Raw genomic sequence first — 22,250 nt, 5'->3', positions numbered from 1 at the left:
TGAATGCCAGCAATGCTGAGTTAAGATCCAGAGCTCACGCTCCTTACTCCTTTTATACAAGATGGCAGCAAAGTTTCTTACTTAAGACTTGTAACAAAAAGATAATTAATTCTCAAGAAAATCCATTCCATTGAGAAATAGTTCAAACTGTTAAAGAAATCCCCAAATATCCCAGAGTTTCTCAGCATTCAACAATGAATAGTTCCCAATGCACTTAGTATCTCTGGTGAAAATATTGTCTATACTGGGTTCCTTTCAGCTTCACTGTTGTGAATTATGATGCAACACTGTTACCTAATATGATCTTTTCTGTTCCCAGTTCCCAGCAGACAAAGGGGTCTCACTGACAGCTGCAGATCAGGTGATATTACATCTTCTAGCCAGGACTTCCAAGTTACCCTGACTCTGTGACTATTTGCAAGAGAAGTCTAGGACTGCCTCTTCTAATCTTACTCCTCTGGTAAAGGACAAATCTCTGTTGATAAGATGGCACCTATTGATTCCTTCTCCCTTCTTTGGTCTATAACATCATTTCTCCAGTCATCTGACATTCTATCTACCATTCATCATTCCAGGATCAACTTGAGTCTCCTGGAACTTCCCATTCCCCATCATCTCTGATTTTGATACCTCTTTTGAATTTTTCCAAAATATCTTGTGCATAACTATTAGAGAAGTTACCTCATCTGTATCATAAGCTTCCAGTCGGGTGCTGGTAAGCTGTCTCTCTGGGAAAAAAATTGATAAATATTTCTATCTTAGCCAATTTCAAACTACCAACATGATGTTCCTGATTGCGGAGTTGAGAAGGGATATTCACAATTTGCACTCAGAAGCCAGAGCAAGCTGGCTCTACTACACCACTGCAAGAGAGGCATCTTGGTGTAGCACTTAAAAACATAAACTCTGGCTTCAAATTCTAGTTCTGCCTCTAATTAGCTCTAAAGTCTTAGACAATTTACTTTGCTTTTCTCTGCCTCTGTTTCTCCATTTTAAAATGAATATAATGATAATGCCTTCCTCTTAGGGTTGTGAAGAGAATTTGAGTTGATCTGTAAATTACTCATAACAGCACCTGGCCAATAGTAAGTGCAATTTAGGAAGTTTTAATTTTTAAGATAAAATGAAGTGTGTGATCTTTTTCTCTCTCTCTCATACACCAGAGTGTAAACTTCTTGAAGTCTAAAACTTTACGTTATACTATTAAATACTTGTAAACTAAATACTAGCAAAGTCCATCATGTCATTTTTTTTTTTTTTTTTTTTTTTTTTTTTTTTGAGACAGAGTCTCGCTTTGTTGTCCAGGCTAGAGTGAGTGCCGTGGCGTCAGCCTAGCTCACAGCAACCTCAAACTCCTGGGCTCAAGCGATCCTTCTGTCTCAGCCTCCCAAGTAGCTGGGACTACAGGCATGAGCCACCATGCCCGGCTAATTTTTTCTATATATATTAGTTGGCCAATTAGTTTCTTTCTATTTATAGTAGAGACGGGGTCTCGCTCTTGCTCAGGCTGGTTTCAAACTCCTGACCTCGAGCAATCCGCCCGCCTCGGCCTCCCAGAGAGCTAGGATTACAGGCGTGAGCCACCGCGCCCGGCCCATCATGTCATATTTTATGTATCTTTGATGAATGGCTGTTGGTGGTTCAGAATCTAAAATAGAGATTGGCCCGTAATAGAAGGCAAATTTTTATCTTTCCTCAAAGCATCAATACACACACACACACACACACACACACAAACACACACACACACACACATATTTTATCTACTTCTTACTTTGGAACTTTAATTTATTCAATGCTGAAAGATATCTCTCTACAATGTGATCAGGTTTCTAAAACTACTTAATACTACTTGATTTCTCCTTCATTACAGAAATTTATATAAAATCATAGTGTTTTTTTCTGTTGCTATATCCAGCATCATCATTCTCCTCAGTCCTCTATATTTCAAATCCACTCTTTCAAAGACTCCCAGATATTACCATAGAATAAACTTAAGGGTATAGTTAATTTTGCCCCTCTCCTGGACACCAGAATTGTATTCACAACATATTCATGAATTAGGGACTCATACCATGCTAATATCTTTGAGACAGGGTAGCCCCAAATACTGCCAATCTACTTTTCAAACAGAAATAATTATTAGAGGAGTTTCTTACATTGAGAAGTACGATCCATTGAATCTTCTATGTATTCATTCTGATTATGGTCCCTTGAATTGGACAAAGTGAATAAAACACAGTTATCTGACACTCTTCAAATATACACCACAGACAATGTTTCCTGAACCAATTTTGAATCTTGTAAACTCTATAAAACATGATTCTTTTTCTTCTAGTAAGGGAAAGCAGCCATGCTTCCATTTTCAATTGCTAATGTTCAGCATATCTGATAATTTAACACTTATTTTATCCCTTCTGTTTCCTATATTTTGCTTTTCTATTGCTTTATCTTTATGGACCTAATTATAGTTTGTTTTCCAAGCAGATCACTGTGAATAGCTCACAAAACCGTTGTATATCTTCTCCAAGGTACAGAATATCATTATCACTGCTGTTTTCTTATGACTGTTAAATCACAGTAGAGTACACAGAGAAAAGGGGATCACTCCGCAGTATTTTTTTCTTATGGTAAAGGAAATACCAAAGATCAATAATACCCATGCTAACCACAAAGCCTCAAGTTTCCAGCCACTCGTATAAATTCTTCATTATTAAATCATGATTGGTAAACTTTGATAATTTTTATCCTTTAAAAATTGCCCAGCCATCATCCCTCCATTTTTCCTGAAGCCAAGCATTGTTCTGCATTTGTTTATCACATTCCTTCTCTCTCAAGTAGTTTTATAATGTCAATATTTTTAATTAATTCTGATGGTTAATTAATTCCTTAACAAGCAACAAGCTATTACTAAACACATACAATATATTAAATGGCATACCATGGTCAATAGAATTCTAAAAAGGCTCTCAGGATTTCCACCTAGCGGTATTCATGCCTTTGTATAATCTCCTCACCTTAAGTAGAAATGGTAGAACTGTAACATCCATCTAACCAGTAGAATATAGTAGAGGTGATGGGATAGCACCCCCATATTATGTGACCTCTTAAGGCAACAGTGAAGGGATTTTCTGTTAATGGTTTTACAGGTAAGTAAATAAACACGTGAATTAAGAAAGCAACTACTTTTATCTGTTATTTTAATATTCATTTTAAGTCTCATATGCAAAGTATAGATTCAAAGATGAACCTTAATTAAAAACAAATAAATAACATGCTGGGCATAACTTTGCTACAGTCTTCATCTTGTTGCTATTTGTCTGTTTTCTTATAAAGTCTATGTATATTTTGAGTGCAATGATTTTTTCCTTGTCTATCTTATACACCCCTTGTCTATCCATAGGCAATAACTTGTACTGGTAGGCTTTCATTAATTGTTTGCTAAATTGAATTGAATTGAATTGATTGAATTGAATTGAATCAGATTGAATACAAGAAGTTAATTCTTACAGTAATGTCCAGGATAAATTTGACAAACAAAAGACTGAACTCAGAGAGAATCTTTATGAGGCTATTGCGTCAGATAAAAGTCTAGGAATTTCTGGCCTAGAGCAATTGAAATGGAACCTCAAAGAAGGGAAAGTAGTTATAAGAAACACAAACAGAATTTGGCAAGAGATTGGCTCTGGTAGGAAAGAAAAAGAAGGAACAGATAATGATGTTAAATGTTCAGATCTTTGCAACTTGGTAATGATGATGTCATTTTAATACTATCTGTTTTTCTTTATAGTTAAGATGATGTCTACTCTCTACATGTAAGCTCTTTGGGATCAAGGAAAGCTTCCCACAAAACATGGTGAGAAAATGACCCAGTTTATATTATTTGGCAATAACAGTGATTAAAATGAGTAACAAGAACTGTGATATTCATCTCCGCTAGGTATTACTCACCCACGAGAAGCTCATAAAAGCAATGATCTAGTTAATAACTTTACACCTTCGGCTAATGTTGCAACCACCACAGTCCCTTATTATAAACACAGTTTGCAGTTGCTATATCACGTATTTTGTCATCCTAGTACAACAAACAGCAAGTGGGGTAACCATGGCAATGTTTAAATGAAGGCTTGCCTAAGTGTCACTCCTATTAGGAGTGACCATACCAGTTTTATATCAGACAATTTCTTTTTCAGAAGTCCTAGATCACCACAAAAGTGTAATGGCTAAATATCTGGGAGAACATACATTCCAATGATAACTGGTCATTCTTTCTTTGAAATTATAGGAGAAGAAGCCAGTGTAGGGTTGAGCCCCTAACTTGTGCAGAGCAGGAGGCTGAGGACCTGCATGTCTGTTGGCCTGACTAGTGCTGATGCTGATGTTAGAAAAGCAAGCCATGCTTCTTCATAACAACTATTAAGACTGCATTTGCAACCCCCAACATTATAAAATGACAAACCACGTGAAATTTTACTACTCAGGATATATTTTGTACCAATTGCACAATTTTGCTGACCTTTTCAAGAGAGTAGAACTACAGGAACATATTGCATATGATTTTGAAAGAAAAAGAAAACCTTTTCAAAGAAGATACAGCTGTGCCCCTACAGGTCATAGGAAGCATTGTATACGTACCTGAGAATTGAAATTCCTAAAAAGACTTACATAACTATACTCTAAAACAGGCAGCTAAAGGATTTATTTATGTTTTTATTTCAGCATATTATGGGGGTACAAATGTTAAGGTTACGTATATTGCCCATGCCCCCCTCCCACCCACCCAACACCCGATAAATGTTACTCCTATATGTCCACTTACGTGTTGATCCATTAATACCAATTTGCTGGTGAGTACATGTGGTACTTGTTTTTCCATTCTTGAGATACATCACTTAGTAGAATGGGTTCCAGCTCTATCTAGGAAAATATAAGAGGTGCTATATCATCATTGTTTCTTAAAGCTGAATAGTACTCCATGGTATACACATACCACATTTTATTAATCCACTCATGTATTGATGGGCACTTGGGTTGTTTCCACACCTTTTCGATTGTGAACTGTGGTGCTATAAGCATTCGAGTGCAGGTGTCCCATTTGTAGAGTGTCATTTAATCTTTTGGGTAGATGCCCAGTAGAGCAATTGCTGGACCAATGGTAGATCTACTTGTATTGCTTTAAGGTATCTCCATATTGCTTTCCACAGAGGCTAAACCAGTTTGCAGTCCCACCAGCAGTATAGGAGTGTTCCTCTCTCTCCGCATCCATGCCAGCATTTGTTATTTGGGGACTTTTTGATAAAGGCCATTCTTACTGGATATAAGTGATATCTCATTGTGGTTTTGATTTGCATTTCCCTAATGATTAGAGATGTTGAGAATTTTTTCATATGTTTCATATGTTTGTTGGCCATTATTCTGTCTTTTTTTTGAAAAAATTTCTGTTTGCCCACTTTTTGATAGAGTTGTTTGATTTTTTCTTGTTCAATTTCCTGAGTTCTAAGTATTGAAACTATTTATGATACATTGTGAACAAGCCCAATTTTTCACTTAATATAGGTTATTATAGTATGCTCAGAGCTGGTCTGACCATCTCCAGTTTCAATAATAACATTCAAGTCAGGAGACTATCAGTTCCTATTTATATTAATTACCATGACCAGAGGGTTTCAGACCAAAATAGAAATTTCAAATGATAGTTATGGTGCCAGAAGAAAGGACAAAAGTCTAAAACATCACAATTTTTAATATTTTCACCAGGTAATTGAAATAATTCATTCAAACCCAACTTTTCTTTTTTCAACGAATTTAGAATTTAGAAAACACACAAAGAAATTGCAAAACCACAACTCAATACATTTTCTAAGATATAATTTGGTTTTCCCTGAATTTTCATCTTAAAGAGAACCAAATTGATTGCTTTTATACTTAAAAGTTGTATGCAGAAAGCGTAAATCAGTTTGTAAGATACCCTTCCTATATTATTCTTGATTCAATATCTATCCACCAAGAATAGTTTTGGAAAGAAACTAAAAATTTTTAAAAATAATGAATTCCTGGATTCAAGAAAGTAGGAAGAGACACAGATAGGTTTGGATTATTGCTTAATTTTTTTTTAATTTTATTTTGGAAAGAAAGTATAATAATATGAACATTGTCAAAAATGAAAACAAGCCGGGCGTGGTGGCTCACGCCTGTAATCCTAGCTCTCTGGGAGGCTGAGGCGGGCGGATTGCTCAAGGTCAGGAGTTCAAAACCAGCCTGAGAAAGAGCGAGACCCCGCCTCTACTATAAATAGAAAGAAATTAATTGGCCAACTGATATATATATAAAAAATTAGCCAGGCATGGTGGCGCATGCCTGTAGTCCCAGCTACTCGGGAGGCTGAGGCAGAAGGATCGCTTGAGCCCAGGAGTGTGAGGTTGCTGTGAGCTAGGCTGACGCCATGGCACTCACTCTAGCCTGGACAACAAAGCCAGACTCTGTCTCAAAAAAAAAAAAAAAAAAAAAAAATGAAAACAAAATCATTTTTGGAGGGTCACATCTCTTTAACAATAATAAGAGGAACCAAACAGCAGATGAAAATTGTTCAAGAATTTAGAAAAATATATAAGTAGAAAATTAAATGTTTTTTCATGTTACAGAAAATATAATAAATGATTACAATAAGTAACCTTAACACTAGTACCCCCATAATATGCTAAAATAAAAAATGCTGTTAGAACAGAGGATCAAACCCCCCCAAAAAAGAAACTTCTTAAGACTATAATAATATAATGCAATCTTTTTCACTTCTGTTGAATGTTTCCTTTGATATTCAGTCAATGAGAAATAAGCAAGTAACAATATACTTCTGATCTCTTGCCTCTTCGTGTCATCTTGCTCTGGCTAAAATATTTCTACTTTAAATGAATTGATAAAGTTTGGCAGATGAATTCTTTTTAATAGATGTAATATTTTTATTTGCTTCCCTATGTCACTAGCAATATTTTATCTCCCCACCTAGGTTTTAAAAGTTTGAACTATTACTTCAGGTAATAAATATCACAATATAAGTTCTTAATTAAATATAAGATAAATTGAAATAAATACAAAACTGTACCTTTCTTTGGCAGCTCATATAATCCAACTCATAGAAAAGTCTGGGCTTTTCATCAATTTAACTAAGAAAATACTCATGATCATATCTGAAACCTGAAAAAATATTAGGCAGTAATCCAGCTATTTCAAATATTTAAATGTTTAGAACTTAAACACAAGTTCCTACATTTGCTAAAATTTCTAATTTTCAAACATTTGCCATGATCCAAAAAAATAATTCAGTCAGAAGATGTGATGTGATGTAGTAGCCACAGCACTCCTCTTTGCTGATGAACCCCTCAGGCCATTGATTAACGCAATCAATTGAGTACCAGACCATTACATCTGATTAAGCACTCCCTGATTTTATTGGCAATTTAAGAACTCCTGCTTAATGCTGAGGAGGGAATCTAAAAGCATTAAATTTCATATATCTTTTTTTTTTCAGGAGGGAAAACTTCATTTGGTATTCAGTCCATACTAGATAAAGGTTGATCTGTGGAGCCAGAAACACTAAAGCACATAAGCATACAGAAGATGAATAAATAGAAGGGAAATGTCCTACAAATGTGCAGGGCTTTAACAGTTGAGTCAAGTGTTCTTTCCGGTGAACTCCTTTGGAACTCAATAACAAAGTCAATGATAACTACTGTAACAAGGTCTCCCCTCATTGCAATCTTGGGAAAGCCATATTATTTAGTAGTCTTTCCTGATTTTCCTTATATCTCCTATGAATGCATCCCAGGAGTGGCACAAGAAATATGAGCTTCTGTGGGAATCTGCAGAGCTCCAAGAAACACCCTAACAATAAGCAAAAGAAAAGAAAAGGATGTCAAGGATTGAGGATGCTGTGAATCACCCCAACATTGGACATAGGAAAAATGAACTCCTATAAAATGGAGGTCATCATGCTAACAGTGATCCTATAATAACCTTACGGTAAGTGGGGAAAAATGAGGTAGTTCACCAAATGTCTTAAATAGAGTTGAAAATCATCATGGATCCTCCTGTGGCTTGTTTAAAACTCGAAATGTAAAAACTTTATTTAAAGAGTTGCTAAAAGTCAAACACAACATTTTAACTACAATTTAGAAAGATATTCAGAACATTTCAATAAAACAAGTGATAAATTACAGACTCCTGATGTGAATGTATATAGTGAATACTTTCTTTTTTCATTGCAAACTTTACTTAAGCACTGAGATGAAATTGAGATAAAAAAAATTAATGGAATATGAAAGCAAAGTGATATGATGAGTGAGAAAATCAAAAGAAATTATCGTGACATTGAGAAGTCTTTTTATGGAGTTCAATGCTCAGGTACATACGCAATGTTTCATATGGCCTGTAGGGACATAGTTATACCTTCTTGTTGTATCAGTACCTCGGTTCTTTTTATTGCTACATAATATTCAACTGCATGGCTAAGCCATATTTATTTATCCTTTCATCAGCTGGCAACACTTGATTTGTTTCTCCTTTTTGGCTAATAGGAATAATGTTGCTATGTACCATCATGTACAACTTTTTGAGACCATATGTTTTCATTCTCTGGGATGTATGAATAGTTGCTGAATTGCTAGGTCATATGTTTAACCTTTTGAGAAACTGCCAGATTGTTTTTTAAAATGCCTGCACCATTTTACATTCCCACTAGTAGTGTAAGAGGGTTCTAATTTCTACACATCCTCACCAACACTTGCTGTTATCTGAGGTTTGTTTTTTTTTAATATGGAATGCTACACAGAACTGTGTGTCATCCTTGCACATGGGCCATGCTAATCTCCTCTGAATAATTACAATTTTAGTGTATGTGCTGCGGAAACGAGCATGTTATCTGAGTTTTTGATTACAGTCATTTTAATGGGTGTGAAGTAATATTTCATTGGGATTTTGATTTGCATTTCTTTGAGGATAATGTTAAGCATATTTTTGTGTGTTTATTGGTCATTTGTATGTCTTCTTTGGAGAAATGTCTATTCAGATCCTACACCCATATTTGAATTAGGTTACTTGTTTTTTATTATTGAGTTGTAAGAGTTCCTTACATGTTCTGGACAAAGTCCCTCATAATCCTATGATTTGAAAATAGCATCTCCCATTCTGTGGGTTGTCTTGACCATGTCCATTGGAGATAAAAGGTTTTCAATTTGATAATGTCCAATTTATCTATTTTTCCTTTTGTCACTTTTGCTTTTATTATCATAAAGTCTGTGCCTAAAGGTCAGGAAGATTTATGAGTGTATTTTCTTCTAAGAATTTTATAGTTTTAGCTCTTGTATTTAGGATGATGCATTGAAAGTTAGTATTTATGTATAGTGAGAATAAGGGATCCAACTTCATTCTTTTGCATGTAGAAATTCAGGTTTCCCTGCACCACTTGTTGAATTGAATGTTCCTTTTTAACTATGGAAAGGATATGTTGGCACTGGTATTCACAAAATATTCAGCTTATAAATATGTAAATATTTTCCATACAGATTGTATAATATGTTGTACTATATTTTACAATTTTAATTCATTCAATTATTCTCTCTTTTATATTCATTCAATGAATATTAGATTTTCAATGAATATTGGATATTTAATGAATATTGGATTCAATGAATATTGTACAGAGGACTAAAGATAAAATACACAATTCTTTAAAATTAAAACACAGAGGAAAGAGAATTACTATTTTTATATTTGTAAAATATATTAAAACAATGTCCTACAGCTTCAAAATAATTAATTATATGGTGAAATAAACATGGAATTAGAAAATGGAAAGGAGTGTTGCAATTCCAGCCATCCTTATATGATATAAACTCGCTGAGATGCAGTTTTCTTTTTGAAAATGAGATGTTAAGTCCCATCTTGCCCAGTTCATTCTTATTATAAAAATAAAATGGAATATTTTTGCAAAGGTGTTTTATATTAAAAGTTGAAAGCAATATAAATTTGTATCATTGTAATAAATAATTACATATAAATAAACTTGTTCCACAAAACTGTATTAAGTCCACATACATGAACTCAATGTTTGCTGGACAATGTCCAGGGGCTGGAGACACAGTAGTGAACAAGAAGTAAGATGAAATCTCTGACCTTCCAGTTAAAAAAAGCTTCCAGTTAAAAAAAGGGCTTTCAGGATCTTGATGACTACAAATTTAGACCTTGTGCCCTTTTATTTCTCAAATTTACATATATTAAAAAGAATTACTTCTGAATCTATAACAGATACTGTATCTAAAAAGATAATAAAACAATCAATCAAAGGCTGGCCCTAGTGGCTCATCCTAGCACTCTGGGAGGCAGGCAGAGGTAGGAGGATTGCTTGAGCTCTGGAGTTCAAGACCAGCCTGAGCAAGAGCAAGACTCCCATCTCTACTAAAAATAGAAAAAAAATTAACCATATGTCAAGGTGCACACCTGTCGTCCCAACTATTTGGGAGCCTGAGGCAGGAGGATTGCTTCAGTTCAGGAGTTTGAGGTTGCTGTGAGCTAGCTGACACCACGGCACTCTAGCCCAGGCAACAGAGTGAGACTCTGCTCTGTCTCAAAAAAAAAAAAAAAAAAAAAAAAAATGAACCAAATGGGAAATTTAAAAAGCCCCAGTGTTGGGCATCATATGTAGAAACTTTTGGTTACCAAGTAAACTTTTGCTGTGAAAATCATTTCTTATTGAAAGCTAATATTTTTGAAAACCTTAAGAAAACTCCTTATATTTTACTTTTAATAAGTCATTTTCATCTTTCACATGAAGAATCTCCCATTTTATTTTTTATTGTTTTCCAATATCTGGCCTTATGTGCCCAAGAGTTTCCTATCTAAACTACTAGAGGTACAACCTGTATTTTGAAAGTGAACATTGTACGTGAGCCATAAGAAAAAGGTAAAAATAGACTTACATGAAACTCACAACAATACATACCCACAGACTAACAAATTTGTTAATAAACATTGATGAGTCAGTTGATAGACATTAACAAACACACTAATAAAGCCTTATTTGCTTCTGTGTTCAACTAAGTAGGCCATTTCTTTTGGACAATTACAACTCTTAAATATGGCCTGGTTTATAAATGGTAAAGTGAATCATAAAGATTTTGATGAACACAAACAGAAAAAAAATCCTGTAAGGTAAATTTAGATGCATTTATTTAGGAACTATGTTATATAAACCACAATATATAATTAGAGAGGTTGCAATGCCATAGTTGGATAATATAATATCAAATGCTTAAATAATGACTGGTTCAAATGTTGGAAACTGCCCCAGAGGCAAAGAATAAGCTGGAATGCCATATTGTCAACCACTCTCCACAAGGAATGAAAAGAAATGGAAGGAAAATCAACACAGATTTCTTGAAATTTATCACAGGATACTACTAAAAGGCATAAAAAACTGAATGTCAAAAATCAGCAGCAAGATGACCAACATTTTTGGAGATGATCAGTAAAGAGAGTAACCATACGATGAGGCGATTGCCTATTCACATTGAGTCTCCCAGGAGTTCTGCCCATCAAGAAATTGGCAATGGAAATGAACAGAAACTTCTCCAAAGAAGACAGAATAATGGCCTGCAAACATATAAAAAAATTCTCAACATCTCTAATGATCAGAGAAATGCAAATCAAAACCACAATGAGATACCACCTAATCCCAGTGAGAATGGCCTGTATCAAGAAATCCCAAAACAACAAATGCTGGCCAGGATGTGGAGAGACAGGAACACTCTTACATTGCTGGTGGGACTGCAAATTACTGCAACCTTTGTGGGAAATAATTTGGAGACACCTCAAACAGCTAGAAATAGAAATACCATTCGACCCAGCAATAGCATTGTTGGGCATCTACCCAAAAGAACATAAGACATTCTATTACAAAGACATCTGCACCCGAATGTTTATGGCAGCACAATTCACTATTGCAATGTCATGGAAACAACCCAAGTGCCCATCAATTCATGAGTGGATAACTAAAATTTGGTATATGCTCACAATGGAATATTACTCAATTCTAAGAAACGACAGTGAGCTAGCACCGTTTATGCTATCCTGGATTAAGCTTAAACCCATTATACAAAGCGAGGCAACACAAGATCTGGAAAATGGGCTACACATCTACTCTCCATCAAATTGGTACTGACTGATTAAAACTATGGTGCTCAAATAGTGGTCGTGTTCGCCAGGGATTCAGGGTGGGGGGAGATCAACATCTTAGGGATGCAGGGAGCATTGTGTGGGGGGAGAGGGATTACCTCTAACCCTTTTTAGGGAGAGGCAAAGATATACAATGTAACCAAAATGTCTTTTAAAAAAAAACTGTTATCAGGTGGTGGGCAGGTGGGAGGGGGGAGAAGGGGAAGGGTGTGTACTTACATAATGGGTGCGGTGCGCACCACCTGGGGGTTGCACATGCTTGAAGCTCTGGCATGGTGGGGTGAGGGAGGGGTGGCAGGGACAATATATGTAACCCTAACAATATTTGTACCCTCATAATATGAGGAAATAAAAGGAAAAATTATTTTTAAAAAAGAGAGAGAGAGAGAGAGTAACCATAGCCAGAGCTGCATCCACAGCTATAGCTTGACCTGCGGTTACTGCCATCATCACACCCTTAACTACAGCCCCATCTTGGGTGGCTCCAGCTACCCATATCAAAGCCATTGTTAAGGCCACATCTGCAGTTCCCATAAGAGTCCCTGTCATACTGGTGTCAGCAGATGAGGTTTCAGTTGCATTATAAAGGAGGAGCTCCAAGGCCTGTACTTCAACCGTCAGGATTGGGTGCGTCATGTCATGCAGTGCCTACCTCCTCACCTCCTACATCAGTTTGTGTACCAGCCTCTCATTATTTTGTGGTTTCCTCTGAAGAAAGACTTTTGTCACAGCAGTTAAGGAAATTTTCACATGATCTGCTACGTTGGGTTGTCCCCAAATAAATCTTCAGTCGCAAATAAGAAGCTTGCTTTTTTTTAATGAACATACTCCTCAGATTTTATCATACATAACCAGTATGTGACACCTACCATTAAGGTGAAGGTCTCAGGTGAGCACATGTTTACGTGAGAGCTACTAAACCCTTCTGCCTCTTTTATCATCCTGTTATTTAACTTAAGACCATAACCTCGGCTTCTTTCTTATTGCAATTTAACACATCACACTGACTAGGAAGCTGTATTCCCATTGGCACACAAAACCACAGAGGCAGAATTATGTTTATGTCTTCCTGTGTTCAAAACAACATGCAACTGGTAAGTAGGACACAACTGCCATCAAATCTGTAGAGTTAATTGATAAGGAAAGTTATTAGCACATGTACCAAAACTTAAGCTGTAAAAGTAGATTCGTTTTTCTCTTTGTAATATCTCACCTGCCTAACTTGTTGGCAGTTAATAATATTTTGATAATGTATCTATCACTCATGTGATTTTTTTATATATTTCTCTTCAGAATTCATTCAAAATTCAAAACTAATAAAAAATGTTTCACATTTTTCAATGTATTTTCCAAATACCTACCTACACTTCATTCTTTTGCTCTTTTTCCATGGTCAAGTATCATTCCCCAGTGAAAAAATAACATAGATTATAAACATCATGCATTTTAAAATTGCTATTTTGACAATATTTATTCTTCCAATCCATGAGCATGAGATGCTTTTTAATTTTTTTGTGTATTCTATGATTTCTTTTATCAGTGTTTGTAGTTCTCCTTATAGAGATCATTCACCTCCTCAGTTAAGTGTATTTCTAGATATTTATTTATTTATTTATTTAGTAGCTATTGTAAATGGGATTGAGTTCTTGAATTGATTCTCAGCTTGACTGTTTTTAGTGTATAGAAATGCTACTGATTTATGTACATAAATTTTGTATGCTGAGATTTTATCTTTTGGGGCAGAGTCTTTAGGGATTTCTAGATATAAGGTCATATCATTGGCAAACAGGGATGGTTTGACCTCCTATTTTCTGATTTGAATGGCTTTTATTTCTTTCTCTTAACTGATTGCTTTGGCTAGGATTTCTAGTACATCCTTGTCTTATTCCATTTCTTAGGTGGAATGCTATCAACTTTACCCCATTGAGTATGATGTTGGCTGTGAGTTTGTCATATATGGCTTTTATTATTTAGAGATATGTTCCTTTTATGCCTACTTGGTTCAGTGTTTTTATCATGGGGTGATGCTGGATTTTATGTAATGCCTTTTCTGCATCTATTGAAATAATCGTATGGTTTTGGTTTTTAATTGTGTTTATGTGGTTAATCACATTTATTGACTTGTGTTTGTTGAACCATCTTTGCACCTCTGGGATGAAACCTACTTTATTGTGGTGAATTATCTTTTTGACATGCTGTTGGATTCAGTTAGCTAGTATTTTGTTGAGATTCCCAGAATAATTTATAGATTCAATGCAATTTCCATCAAAATACCAATGTTGTTTTTCACAGAATTAGTAAAAACAATCCTAAATTCTATATGGAATCGAAAAGAGCCCAGATAGCCAAAGTCATGCTAAACAAAAAGAATAAATCTGGAGGCATCATATTACCAAACTTCAAGGTATACTAAAGGCTATAGCAACCAAAGCAGTATGTTACTGGTGTAAAAGTAGACATAGAGATCAATGCAACATAATAGAGAATCCAAAATTAAAACCATATACCTACAAAACTGATGTTCAACAGAGCATACAAAAACATAAACAGAGAAGGATGCCCTGTTCAATAAGTGGTACTGAGAAAATTGGATAGTCACATGCAGAGGAAAGAAATTGGATCTCTATCTCTCACCATATACAAAAATTATCTCAAGACGGATTAAAGATTTAAATGTAAGACCTGAAACCATAAAATGTTCTAGAAGAAAAACTAGGAAAAACTCAGATGGACATTGGCCTAGGCAAAGAATTTGTAACTAAGACCCTGAAATTAAACGCAGCACCACCAAAATTAAATAAATGAGACTTAATTAGACTAAAAAGTTTCTGGACAGCAGAGGAAATAATCAGCAGAGTAAATAGGCAACTTTCAGAATGGCAGAAAATACTCACAAACTATAAATCTGACAAAGGACTAATATCCAGAATCTACAAGGAATTCAAACAAATCAGTAAGAAAAGCACAAAGAACCCCATTAAAAAGTGGGAAAAAGACAAAAACAGGCTTTTTTTTTCAAAAGAAGATAGACAAATGGCCAGAAAACATGAAAAAATGCTCAACATCACCAGTCAAGAGGAAAATGCAAATTAAAACCACAATGAGATATCACCTTGCCCCTGTTAGAATGACTTTTATTTGGAAGTCCAAAGCAAATAGATGCTGGTGTGGATGCAGAGAGAAAGGAACATTTTTACAGTGCTGCTGAGACTGCAAATTAGTACAACCTCTATGGAAAACATTATGGAGATTCCTCAAAGACCTAAAAGTTAGACTTACCATTCAATCTAGAAATCCCACTACTGGGTATCTAAACAAAGGAAAAGAAGTCATTATATCAAAAATACCTCTATACCCAAATTTTTATCACAGTACAATTCACAATTGCAAAAATATGGAATCAACCTTAGTGTTCATAAACTGATGAGTGGATAAAGAAAATGTGTGTGTGGGGGGGGGGGTATGTGTATGTGCATGTGGAATACTACTCAGCCATAACAAGGAATGAAATAATGTATTTTGCAGTAACTTGGATGGATCTGGAGACCCTTATACTAAGTGAAGCCCCTCATGAATGGAAAACAAATGCCTCATGTTCTCATCTATAAGTGGGAGCTAAATGATGGTCATACAAAGGGGTATAATGGGCACTGGAAACTAAGAAGGGTGAAAGTTGAGAGGTGGGTAGGTGATCAAAAATTACCTATTGAGTACAATGTACACTCTGGGTAACATGTTTACTAAAAATCTTGACTTTGCCACTATATAATTCATCCAGGGAACAGAAAACACTTGTACCCCCGAATCTGTCTAAATAAAGTGTTATTTTACTTACAGAAAGTATAATCACAGTGTAGTCATAGGTAGAAGCATTTTGCAATACTTTATTCGCAAGTATATTCCAGTTTGGATAATAAATTATATCAGTGTCCTATAATATTATCAGTGACCCAAGGGCTGGCCTGCCTGGGTTTGAATCTTAGCTTTGTCATTCACTATTTGTGAAATTTGTACAAATTTTACCTCTGTGTTCCTGAATTCCCTCATTTGCTATTGAGGATACTAATACTAGGTAAATGTTAAGGATTAAATGAGTTACTATATATAAATCACTGAGAACATTGTCTGGAAATAACAATTATTATTACATTATAAGCAGCATGCCTTTATGGTCTATGTTTTACTTCAGAAGTAAAACAAATATGAGGAAATGAAAACAACAAAAACAGTATTATTTGATTACAAATAGCATTAAGGACAGAGAACATTAATAGGAACCTTTGGGATTATGAAACTTTTAGAAGGAAATAGTTATTAGCTTTGCTACATATTACCTGAGGAAAAATGTATGCTAATATTCCATTGAAATTTTAACAGTTGGATTTAAATATTAGCTTTAGTTTAACAATCACAGAATACATATAGGGTGTATTTAGAAAATTCTGGGGACAAAACAGATATAAATAAATTATTGTCCATATGAATAAGGTAATCTTTAACTAAGTGCTTTAAACATTATTTTATTTTTGAAAGAATAAAGTAGAATACTGAAAGATACTTTCCCCTAGGCTTTTAAAGGCAATGTGGAAAGTGAGAAATAAAATAAATTCACTTTCTAGAATTTCTCACAGAATGGCTTGATATGCTACCTAATGCTTCTATTAATAGAATCTGAAATATGGGAATTATAATAAAAGAACATTTTTTAATAAATCATGTTGTATATTTTGGAGAGGTTTATTTAGTTCTATTAACATTCACAGAATTTTTTCTTACTTTAACAGAAATAAGCCATCAGTAGAACATGTATTTAACTAATTATTTCTAAAAGCAATGGTGGATTTGAAATGTCTAATCTATATTTTTTTCTTTTAGAAATTAAAGCTGGTTAACCTGGACTAGAAGCCAAGCCATAGTCATGAAATATATTACACTGAAGTCCCCCAAATAAAGATTCATGCCCAATGTCCTCTCGTTACTGAGAGAGCCACAGACAAGCATCACTGATTGGACCAGATGCTGTTTATATCCCAGACTCTCCAAAATTCTCAATTCTCTCCAACAGAGAATTCAATTATGCCAGGAAATACAGCAAAATAAAAATAGTCACAATCATTAAATCAGAAAGTTTGAAAAATTCCTAAATTGATTTGCAGGTAGAATGTGAAAAAAAGAAGTATATAAAGAGAGTTTCTACTTCTAGGTAGCATACAGAAGATTAAGAAAGATCTTCCCTCCCATAACAACCATAAAAACTTGGACAAAAGAAAATCATACTTCTCCATGGAACTAACAAAGCAGTAGATGCAAAGAATCCTAGTTGAACTGAACTTGAGAGAGAAACAAGCCTTAAAAAGAGCAGGAGTCGTCATGGGAGCTGTCATTGCTAAAGGCAGATGTTCACTAGGTGTAGGCAGACCAGACATAAAGAGAAAATTTAAGGATGATTCTTAACCTATTTGAAGTATGAAAGAGAAGCCAGTCCCCTGATTACATCCCAGCTCTAGGAAGTGCTTGTGTTCTGATTTCCAACAGGGAATCCATGGCCAACACCAGCTTAAAAACCCTCCATATGTAAGATTTGCCACAAGGGAGGAAAACACGTTCCAACCCAAGCATCCAACTCACAAACATCCCAACCTCTTTAATTCAGAGCCAGTCCTACCTTCTTTTAATTTACATCTGACATCATTGTGTTACTTTGCTCTGGAGGCTGTTACTGACAACATATAAAATGTAATAGCAGCCAGGTAGAGCATTACAGTTTTTGAAATGAAAGGAGATTTGCCATAATAGAAACTCAATGGCCATATGCTGCACCACCTATAAGTGGCATGTTGGAACACAGCACACCTTTCGCCCCAAACACACCTTATCTTAATCCTCAACACCTGGGGCGAAGGCAGGTTCATAATGTATGTCTTTGCAGAAGGCAAATAATAACAGTATCTTACATTTTATAGTGTTTTACAGTTTATATAGTGTTTTCATGTATATAATCTAGTGTAGCAATAAAAAATATGAATTCTATTTTATGGAAAAGAAAACCAAGGCTTAAAAACATTAAACTACTCGCAGATGGTTGATGAAATAGTAAATAGAGGGGCAAATTGCTGCTAAAATTTCCTTGTTCTATATATGGAACTTGTTCTACAGTCACACAAGACCATTTTCTTTCAAATAGTTAATAGCATAGAAACTGTATGCTGAATTATATACTCAAAACCTATGTGCTGGTTCTGCTTTATGACTGTATGATAAGCAGATGCATTACATGAGCTAATGTACACATTCATTTGTGCCATAAATACTAATTGAGTGTCTTTCCCGTGTTAAGTCCTGGGAATGCCCAATGGTCCCTGTTCTCAAGAATCATACGTGGGATAAACATATAACAAGGAAAGCACAGACATGGGTACTATGACAAGCTAGAAGGTTCTGGAAAGTTCCAAGAGGAGTAGTAAGACTTCATAAGATGAAGAATCAAAAAAAATATCTCAGGGAGAAAGGAAAAGTATACGATGGTAGAAAATAGGGGAAGTCATAATACAGTTAGGGTGCCGCAGGTATTTTGACATGGAGTGCCCAGAATTCTGTTTATGGACCTTTCCCTCTTCTATTGACATTCACTCTTTAGTGATCTCATCCAGTCTCCCAGTTTTAGCACATTAACTGCCCTGTGAGTTGTATTGAACTCACACTAGTTTTGAGGCCAGGGCCTAGTGAAGCATATGTAACTCACATGTCTTCTCACCTCAGGAGCTGCATGAACTATTTTTCAAGTTGCATATAACTCACACAAAGAAAACAATAAACAATAACAAATTTTTCATTAAATTTGAAAAGATCATTTTTGTCCTCAAAGTGTTTATTCTATTTTCATAATAAAACACCATGGCCCCAAAGAAAAAAATTTGTTCCTAGTGTGGCAGTCAATGTGTTAAATACTCACCTGTATTGCTGACAGCTACCAAGTGTGTAACTCTGGCCCAGATTTCCTCCTAGACTTATGTCTAATCAATATCTCTACTTGGATATCCAATGAGCATCTCAAACATAAAACGTCCAAAATTGACCTCCTGATCTTGTGCCACAGACCATTCACTTCTCTTGCAGTTTATTTTATTTCAACTAAAGACTGTCCAATCTTTCCTGTCATTCAGCCTAAACCTTGGAATCACCCTCAACACCTCACTCAAGTTTATACATCACATCCAATCAGCAAAGCTAGTAAATACTACCTTTAACATTTGTCATTTCCATTGTCATTATCAGCAGCTAATCACAAATGGTCTTCTCACTGGTCTTCCTGCTTCCACTCTTGCCCCCTCCTACTCCCTAGAAGGATATTGTTAATATCAACATGCTAGCCAGAGAGATTCTGTTAAAATATAAGTCAGGTTATGTCAACTCCTCTGCTCTAAACCCTGCATTGAAATACCGTTTTAGAATAAAAGCTAAAACCCTTCACTTAGGTTCTGTGACCTCATCTCCCACCTACTCACCGACCAACTTCTCTGCCTGCCAGCCACACTGCTGCTTTCTTCTTCAATACGTTAAAGCAGGGGTCCTCAACCTATGGTGAGTTGTATAATTACTTCATTATATATTACAATGTAATAATAATAATAGAAATAAAGTGCACAATAAATGTAATGCACTTGAATCATCCCCAAACCCCAAACCATCCCTCTGCCCACCCCCACCCCAGTCCCTGGAAAAATTGTCTTCCATGAAAACTGTCCCTGGTGCCAAAAAGCTTGGGGACCACTGCACTAAGCAGAGTCTTGCCATTGCACTTTCTTTTTGCTCCACCTCTAATGTTTTTCTCTAATAATTAGGAGTCACACTTTATCCTCCTTCAAGATTTCCTTCAATATATTCCTATTTTATGGATGGTTGCCAAAACTGATGTTTCTGTGGAGATTTGGGGATTTTAGGATTAGAATCTCCTATTCTACCATCTTGCTGATGTCCTGCCAACTCATATTTTATTTGGATACAAATCTCCTTCTTAATAACGTTGGTTCATCCTTTTTTTTCTCATTTATCCATCCTTAACATATTTGTATTAGTTTTAAATTAACCTAATGAAATATAGTAAAATCTACTGAAAAAATATAAGCAATACTGCTTATGAAGTCACTAAAGTGAACATCTACAAAACTAAGTGAATGTTCACTGCCAATCCATGTTAATGAGAAGCCAGTTACGGTTCCGCTAGCTCTGACAAAGTGATGTACTGAAGATTATGCACTGATACCAAGTTATTAAGCTTTTCTTCCTAAAGGAATCTAAAGAAAAGGCATTTCCTCTCCAACTCCTGACTTGAAGATGTGGTCACTGTCATTGATTCATTTTTATTGAAGTAACCTCACAAATTGAAAGTTAAAATGATATTTTCTGAATATTTTCAGAGACAGATTTAAGATTTCTATCCTCACTTTCATATTAAATTAATCCTTAAGATTTTTGCACGTTACATCACAGGGGAACAGGGGCCACACAGAAAAGCACTAATGTATATCAGGAAGCAAACGGAGAGGGAAAAATACAGAAAACAGCCCTTATTGTGATTTCTGTGGGAGGCTCCTGCAGCAGGTTTAGGATTGGCTAGATTGAATAATTTGGGGCTTTGGAGCATAGGAGCTGTACCTGGCTGTCTGGTGCCTGTGCCTGGAGTTATTTGAGCAAACGGATAGTGATCCAGAGTGTGAAAGCCCAGCGAGGGAGGTAGGTGGGGCTGTGGAATAGGAATTGGGTGGTTTGAATTTGAAAAACACACACTCACCAGTAATTTGTTTACTATCCCTAGAAACTGGCTAATCCTGGCAGGGCAGTCCCTTCAAGGTCAACAAGACCCAGATTTTCAAAGCATCAGAATACAGAAAATAAAAGATAGGATTAACACATTTGTATGTATTTGTTGCTTCATTCAATCACTTGCAACAATGTGTCTTTCAACATTGCATAGTAATGGAGCAGCATTATTGACATTCAAGATAAACTGTTTGCGAACTTTCTATACTAAGATTTTATTGCATGCACACCAAGCTCAGCATCTTCTCTAGAGTGGAATGACATGAAGCAGATATGATGGAAGAAATACATTCATGAGTTTGGTTACTTTGGTAGCAAATTCCAGCAAGTGGATTAGATACCTGCAAGCAATCAGATATCCTGCTCTATTGGTAATCTTTGTCAAGTGCAATATTAATGTTTTTTTCAAGCACCATTTAACATGTGATAAGTGTTATTTCATCTTGTTTGGAGCATCTTACATAAGCATATCACAAAAAAGTTCCAAAATTCTCTTTATATCATTTAGTTTGTCCTTGGCTAAAGAATAATGATTTAATTAGCTCACTATTTCTCTGATTATGGACAATAATTCTGTTAGTCTACTATGTGCTGTAATTATGCCCTGAACATAAAACTGAAGGGTGAGAACAAAAATCATAATGCATGTAATTACTAAATCACTCATGGCCTTCATCATGTTTGTTCCATTGTCACTTGCAATTGCAATCAGTTTTCTTTACTGAGTTTCCCTCTACAAATATATTTTTCCACCAGATTCACAAAGTTGTTCATTATGTGAGCTCCAGAGATCTCTCAGCAAAAAAGTAAAGTAGAATCATGGTGAGTTTTATCATTAAGACAACATTTTTATCAACCTAAACGAAAGATGTTTTTATTCTTTCAGCATGTTTAAATGTCTGATGCATACAATGCAGGAATAGCACATTTAATTGTATTGTTAGTCTTTTGGCAAACAGAAGAATGCAATTCAGTAAAAAAAAATATATTTTCAAGTAAAGTTAAAATGCAAATATTTTCTAGAAGAAAATCTGTGCTTTAGGGTCATCATACCTTGGGAAATCTCCTAAGACCTTGTCAGTAAAGAAGAATGTCGGGCCCCAACCCAAACCCAGTGAATCTGATTTTTAACAAAAACCTGATTTGAACGTGATTTGAATCCACCTAAAAGTTTGAGAAACATTAACCTAGATAACATCAACTCT

General features: G+C 35.3%; 1 long non-coding RNA gene and 1 other non-coding gene across 2 annotated transcripts; one reads left to right on the top strand and one right to left on the bottom strand.

The window, feature by feature from the left end:
• The first annotated feature begins 3,790 nt into the window (after positions 1–3,790).
• On the top strand, positions 3,791–17,186 carry LOC142871503 (uncharacterized). The gene is made up of 3 exons (XR_012919766.1): positions 3,791–3,856; positions 7,526–8,016; positions 17,101–17,186. It is a non-coding gene; the product is annotated as an uncharacterized LOC142871503 (long non-coding RNA).
• Positions 8,803–8,909, bottom strand: LOC142874972 (U6 spliceosomal RNA). Its single transcript, XR_012922557.1, has one exon. It is a non-coding gene; the product is annotated as a U6 spliceosomal RNA (small nuclear RNA).
• Positions 17,187–22,250: the final 5,064 nt, after the last annotated feature.

The sequence above is a fragment of the Microcebus murinus genome, chromosome 1, assembly GCF_040939455.1.
Source record: "Microcebus murinus isolate Inina chromosome 1, M.murinus_Inina_mat1.0, whole genome shotgun sequence".
In the NCBI taxonomy this organism is placed as follows: domain Eukaryota; kingdom Metazoa; phylum Chordata; class Mammalia; order Primates; family Cheirogaleidae; genus Microcebus; species Microcebus murinus.
This window is presented reverse-complemented; position numbering and strand designations above follow the sequence as displayed.